Source organism: Amblyomma maculatum, chromosome 3 (assembly GCF_055883805.1).
Source record: "Amblyomma maculatum isolate TAMU_Amacu chromosome 3, ASM5588380v1, whole genome shotgun sequence".
NCBI lineage: Eukaryota > Metazoa > Arthropoda > Arachnida > Ixodida > Ixodidae > Amblyomma > Amblyomma maculatum.
Window position 1 is genome coordinate 4,101,152 of NC_139346.1, and position 7,740 is coordinate 4,108,891.

At 47.5% G+C, this 7,740-nt stretch overlaps 1 pseudogene; it reads left to right on the forward strand.

Annotated features, from left to right (window-relative positions):
* Positions 1-2,461: 2,461 nt before the first annotated feature.
* Positions 2,462-4,417, forward strand: LOC146194129 (uncharacterized; annotated as a pseudogene).
* Positions 4,418-7,740: the final 3,323 nt, after the last annotated feature.

Genomic DNA, 7,740 nt, shown 5'->3' on the forward strand with positions numbered 1-7,740 from the left:
GTGTCCGCCGAGAGAATGGTAGTCAGCAATTCTTTTAAAGCGCTGGATGCAACATTCATGTGGCACGCAGCATCGCGTTCGGAGGCATAAACTTGCCGCCCTTGCTGAAATTCATCGCGGGAAATGGTGAAATCGGAAGTTCAATGCACTAGTAAAACAATTTATTCGTAGTCAACCTTCACAACAGTGAGACATTTTTGGTGGGCAGTACGTTAGGAAGCATTCACCGGTGCCTCGTAAATGGAGCATGTTATTTGCTTCTAAATTTTTTCACATTGTGCAATATTGAAACTTGTGGTCGTGGTATATGTGAACCGGTAGTAGACGCCAGTGGCCTTTCACTTATACAAGTATTGTCTCCAGTGCAGGAGGCCTGATTTTAATTTGAAGGGATAAGCGTGCTTCGTTTACTTATGTCCGCACCTGTACATAACACATTTGCTTTACTGCCCAAATATTTTTGAGGCAGTTGCACTCTATACTCAAATTTACCCCATTCGCTTTTGCGTTACAATCGCCAAAACATTACGCACTTCTGTCCGTTACCCAGCGGCTGCAAATGCGGCGCTGAAGGATACGCCTCATTACATATGCAACAATAGCCGCTCTTTCAACACAGGGAAATATTGCCTCGTTATTCTCTCTCCTCATGCTCAATGAAGCGTCACAACCGAAAAATAGGAATCGTGGGAAAAGTTAGCATGGTAAAAAGATGCTAAAAACAGAAATCCAGGACTAGGCGCTGAAGGAACCGATCAGTGAAGAACGGTGGACTGTTGTGCCTTATATTCATAAAGTGTCACCTGGATTGCGAAAGGTGAAAAGAAAACGCAAAGTGAAGCGTCTGTTTATGATGAAGAGTAAAATGTATTAGTTAAGCCTGAACGTATATGCACACAATTTCCTGGTCCGGAGGAAAGCTAGAGAAAAGAGGTAGCGACACTCCGACCAAGTATTGTTTTCAAGAGCTTTTGGTCGAAGTGCCGCAGACTTTTCGGTCTATAAATGAAGGCACATGTCGCAACACAGGTGAAGTGGAAGAATAAAGTAAAAATCTACCTAACACTCAACCACACCATTCTGCGAATTTTAGCCGGTTGTGCGAAAGGTCTAACCAAAAATCTTTACCGAATGGATCGGACCACGTGATATTGTTGCTCCGACGATTAGGCTAAGCATTATTAGCTTGTCCAGGATTATCCGACATGTGACTGCACTGCCGGCTGAACAGCGAGGCTTCATCGATCGGCGTCGTGTACTCGTCGTGCCGTAGGGTGTCTCCAAAAGCGCAGGGTATTCTCACTCCATCAGATGCCATGGCTGCCATCCCTCCTACGCCGAACCTTCTGCGCATGTTGCGGCTAAAAGATAAGAAAAAAAATGCGTAGATGTCACCAGGCATTCTTAAGAACCTTTTATCCATGCTTTAGCCTCATAGGACATTCTGCAGATGCATAGTAACGCTGAAACCGCAATTGGTTTTCTCAAACAAAAATGCGGCAAGGGTTCAAGAGCGTGTCATCTCATGCTACCCGATACGGTCGCTGGGCCTTCATGACATCCGCCGCCTTTTAAAGCTCGTAAATTCAAGCAGACTCGCGATGTCCGCGGCGAGCTGAAAATAACTCCAAAACACCGAATAGGCCACGTTTATCCGATTATAAACAATGCGGCAAACGTTTGGAGCTGCACTTGCTGTGCTTCCATGGAGCTGGCGCCTGTGACCAGGTGCGGGGTCCGCCTAAAGATTCGCACGCAGTTTTACGACCTCTCAAGGCGCTACGTCGTTTCACTGCGCTGTCGAGCAGTTTTCATTCTGTGCGCTGCTTCTGCAACGGACGCAGACGAATCGCTTTACACCGTCTGGTTTTTTCCCAGTAGGGAGATCTTCACAGCTGTCGGCGCGCGAAAAATGGCGGCGTCTGCGGAAGCGCTCGTCACATCCTCCTGTTTATGGCTGGTAGGGTGTGGCGTCTTTGTCGCCTTCTGCGCTGCCTATATATGCTCGTAGAGCGGCGAAACTATCTGGAACATTGTTCCACACGCTTTGCACACGGATTCGCTGTCACCTTTAAGGCTGCCGACTCTTCATGAGACTTGCGTTAAGTGTATACGATGGCACATCGAGGTTTGTGGCTGGTATTCAAGTGTCGTCGGCGCCGTTTTCTGGTGCAGAGCATAACCTTTGCAGTGACAGCAGGAACAGGCGGTGGTAAGTCGATAAGCGGTAGCTTTTCAGTGTGCACCACGAAATAGTCGCAACTGTGACGTATTAGCATAATCTTATAGTTTCCTGCGTCGTTTTCATATCACTATACACGTCCTTCAGCCCCGCCGCGGTTACGCAGTGGTTAGGGCACTTGACTACTATGCTCAAGGATGCGGGATCGAATCCCTGCCGCGGCGGCCGCTTTTTCACGGCGGCGAGAAGCGAGGCACATGTGTACTGTGCGATGTCGGTGACTGCACCACAGCGCAGCCACCTAATCCGCTTACCTTTGCGATGCAGACGACCGTCCTCGCATTTGCCAGCCTGCTGCTGCCGTCCCTGGCAGGCCTGTCTACGGGGGCGTCATCGGTGTGCGCACTGCCGTACACTGGAGATGACCCTGGCTCCTGCCATCCACCGCCCGGCGAGTGCTCGTCCCTGCTGGATATGCCGCCAGAGGAGCTGCACACACCGGAAATCACAGTACCATGGATGGCCACATCGACATCAGCAACAATGCCAACATGTATAAAAGAGCTTCACCCGCTGACACCGCTTCGTGGGCTCGGTGACTGCACCACAGCGCAGCCACCTAATCCGCTTACCTTTGCGATGCAGACGACCGTCCTCGCATTTGCCAGCCTGCTGCTGCCGTCCCTGGCAGGCCTGTCTACGGGGGCGTCATCGGTGTGCGCACTGCCGTACACTGGAGATGACCCTGGCTCCTGCCATCCACCGCCCGGCGAGTGCTCGTCCCTACTGGATATGCCGCCAGAGGAGCTGCACACACCGGAAATCACAGTACCATGGATGGCCACATCGACATCAGCAACAATGCCAACATGTATAAAAGAGCTTCACCCGCTGACACCGCTTCGTGGGCTCGGTGACTGCACCACAGCGCAGCCACCTAATCCGCTTACCTTTGCGATGCAGGTCAGTACACCGTATGTCCTCTTCGCTAAAAAATCAAGTAATTATATCTTGGTGCAGTTTCCGAGCCCGCACTGCTGTGTCGCCATTGCCGTCTAGTGTGCTCACGTAATTCATTCCTTGCTCATGCTATCAGGTGACGTTGAGACTAACCCTGGTCCTGAGGGCAACGCTGCTGTACTCGCTGAACTACAGAAGCTAAATGCGGGACAGACCCTGTTGGTTACGGAAATACAGGGCCTCAAAACACAGCTGAACACAACAGATCAAACCATAGCAAGCCTAGACAAACGAATGGCCGATCTCGAAACGCATTACCAAACACTTCTTCACCTCAAAAACGATATTGAAATAATGCAGTCAACCACAATCGACCAAGCCAAAAAGATTAAAGAACTAGAAACACGCCTGGATGACGCGGAAAACCAATCACGTCGGAATAACCTTATTTTCTATGGCATCCCTGATCCTGCTAGCGCTGAAACGTGGGCTGAGTCAGAAAAACTAGTCACTGATGTTTGCCGCAATAATCTTGATATAACCTTGGAACCTAAAGACATTGAAAGAGCGCATCGCCTCGGAAATCATTCAGCCGACCGAATTCGTCCCGTAATCGTAAAATTCCTATCTCATAAAACCAAAGACGCACTGTTATCAAATGGCCGTAAATTGAAAGACACGAACTACAGTATCGGAGAGGACTTCTCCCGCACCGTTCGACACGCGCGTAAACAGTTGCTAGCGTTTGCCAAAGCCAATTCTAACAAGTACTCCTTGCGCTTCAAAACCCTGCACATCGGCTCAAAACGCTACGTATTTGACGCATCATCCCGAGCCGTTAAGGAAATAGCATAGCAATTGCCCCGTCACAAAACTTTAACAAATCGTCGACCCGCTCCACCGCACAATGTTCTCTCGTTTTCGACAATATTCACTAACATCCGTAGTCTTCTTCCAAAGCGCGAACTCATATCAAACATCATGTCGTCATCCGGGAGCAACATACTAATACTAACAGAAACTTGGCTAAATAGTGACGTAACGGATGCGGAAATTTTGGCCGATTTACCCAACTACGAAGTGTATCGAAACGATCGGAAAGGCAAACGGGGGGGCGGTGTTCTCGTTGCCATTCATCGAGGCATATCATGCTCTGTTGTTGACGTCGCATCCGACATTGAAGCCATATGGCTCATCTGTCGCGCTCCCCCCGTAACAGTTCTGCTTGGCGTTTGCTACAGGCCCCCCCAGGCTAATCCAGACTTCCCACGTCATCTGAACATCCTTCATAAACTTGTTTTCACATATCCAAATGCCCGTATTCTTTTTGGTGATTTTAACTACCCGGATATTGATTGGCAGAACTAGCTAGTTCCACAATAACGTGTCATGCAGAGGCGAAGAACTTCATCGATGTCTGTTTAAATTTTAACCTCACTCAATTAATTTTCCAACCAACCCGTGTCTCACGAGAATCAGCAAACACGCTCGACCTGATACTAACAAGCAGCCCCGAGAATGTATCATCCATCAGTTACCTTCCTGAAATCAGCGATCACAAAGTCATGCATGCTTTATTCTCATTTACCTCGACTCAAAAACAGACATCCGATAAAACGATACAACTCTACGATAAGGGTAACTATAATGCAATAACTGAAGAACTTAACACCTTTTTTCCTGAATACGTATCCGCATTTCACACTCGCTCAATTCATGAAAACTGGCTGATATTCAAGAACAAATTAAATCATCTCACTAATATGTTCGTACCAAGGATCACCTTTCATACTAATCGCCATGGTTTACCCAGCACTTAAAACGACTCGAAAACAAAAAGAAACTATTGTTTGGTACCGCCAAACGAAACGACACGCCTGCCGCATGGGAAAAATACTTCGAGGCCGAAAAATGATACCTACTTTCTGTTCGTAACGCCAAGTACTCATTTTATCACAATGACTTACCAAACTTACTTATAAGAAACCCCAAGCAATTCTGGCAAGTTTTAAACCCAACACATCCTCCCGATATTAAACTGACGAATGATTCACATGAAGCGGTGACTGACCATGATTGCGCAGAAATATTTAACCATGCATTCACATCTGTGTTCACTACCGAACTCGACGCACCTTCCCAATTACCACCCTTTAACTTAGAAACCCCCATGCCGGCAGTCACGTTCGTCGAAGAAGGCATTTCATCCATAATTCATAAAATGAAACTTTCATCATCAGCTGGTATGGACCTGATTAATTCAAAACTATTGAAAAATGTGGAATCAATTTGTGCATCATATTTATGTCTCATTTTCTCACAGTTACTCTCCTCAGGAATTTTGCCTCTTGATTGGAAAACGGGGAAGGTCGTTCCAGTCTACAAATCAGGTAACAGAGACTCGCCCTTGAATTACCGCCCCATTTCATTGACTAGTGTGCCTTGTAAAATCATGGAACATGTCATCTACTCACAAATCGTAAACTTCTTGGACCGAAACCATTTTTTTTCACCCTTCACAACACGGGTTTCGTAAGGGCCTCTCTTGCGAAACCCAACTAGCGCTTTTCCTTCACGACTTGCACACTAATCTAGACCGTAATATGCAGACCGACACCATCTTTCTTGATTTCGCCAAAGCTTTTGATAAGGTTCCCCACCGCCGGCTATTACTAAAACTCTCAAAGCTGAACCTGCCCCCTAATATTCTCAAATGGATTGAAGAATTCCTAACTAACCGTTCTCAGTCAGTCTATCTTAACGGCCATCTGTCTACATCTCTCCCGATTACTTCAGGCGTCCCACAAGGTTCTGTCCTCGGTCCCCTCCTATTCTTAATATATATTAACGACTTGCCCCTGCATGTTTCCTGTAGTATTCGAATTTTCGCAGATGATTGTGTTATTTACCGCACCATTAATAACTGTTACGATCAATACACTCTTCAGACAGAGCTTAACAACATACTAAATTGGTGTAATAACTGGCTAATGTCCCTCAATTCTAGTAAATGTAAACTCATGTCCTTCACTCGTCGTCACAATCCATATCTCTTTCAGTGTTCAATTTCTAACACACAGATTGAGCAAGTACAATCATATACTAAATATCTAGGAGTCACTCTCTCTTCTAATCTATCATGGCAGGTTCATGTCGGTAACATCATTTCAGCATCAAACAAAACACTCGGTTTTCTAAAACGTCACCTTCGTCTTGCCCCACCACATGTTAAATTGCTCGCAAATAAATCACTTATAAGACCCAAATTAGAATATGCATCCCCCATCTGGAGCCCACATCAAGCATATCTAATCACCGCATTGGAAGCTGTGCAGAATCGTGCTGCCCGATTCATTCATCCCTCATACTCATATGACGTCAGTGTTTCATCCTTGAAAGCTACATCCGGACTGCCACCCCTCTCTTTACGTCGTCGCATTGCTAGCCTCACCCTTTATCACAAATGCTTTTATTCTCCTCTCAATCAAGCACCGTATATCACCGCCGCATCACGCATATCTCACCGCACCAGTCATCCCCTTCAAGTTGCCCGCCCACTATCACGCACTGCTACGTTTTCAGCTTCGTTGTTTCTTCGAGCAGCCACGGACTGGAACGGCCTACCCCATGACATCGTCGCCATCGCTTCAACATCTGCTTTTCAAGAACGCGTAACAGATCACCAGATCGCGCAGATCGTGTTGGTCTTGATCGCCCAGCTTCCCCGTCGACCTCGACGCCGTCCTCAACGTCCTTCTATATTTGATGGAGGTGCGGCCTGATATCCTTGCCTCACGCTGCAGCTTCGCACCCGCACGCTCTCGGTAAATCGTATGGTTAACGACGAACACTCCCCGGTCACCCCGATGACCCCGCTGATTGTCTGCTCTGGCTCCTTACGCCAGCGAGACCCTATGCTCTTCAGCGGGACAGACGATACTGACTGAGATGACTGGCTTGCTTCGTACGAGCGAGTAGTTCGTACAATAAGTGGGACGACGCCACAAAGGTAACAAACGTCATCTTTTATTTGACCGGCATTGCCAACTCACCCCCCTTCATGGATCACTGCCTTGTCGTGGCGGAGGGGCTTGCGAAACTCGATGAAGTCGTGAGCTCTGCTGTGTAGGGCCACCCAAGATAGACAGGTCACGGCAGAGAGTTCTGACAAAATGTGATTCACTGGAGAAGGTAATGGCAACCCACTCCAGTATTTCCTGCCAAGAAAACCCTATGGCCAGTCACAATACCATTATCGATATGGCGCCAGAAGATAAGCCCCCCAGGTTGGAAGGCGTCCCACATGTTACTGGGGATGAACAAAGGGTGATTCCTAGTAGCTCCAGGACGAATGAAGCGGCTGGGCTAAAGCCAAAAGGACGCTCAGTTGTGGATGTGTCGGGAAGCGACCGGAAAGTCCGATGTTGCAAGGAGATATATCACATAGCAACATGGAATGTAAGATCTATGACGCAAGGTAAACTGGATATCGTCAAGCGAGAAATGGACAGATTGAACATTGATATCTTGGGTATCAGCGAGCTCAAGTGGACCGGAATGGGAGAATTTAACTCCGGCGACCATTATGTCTTTTATTG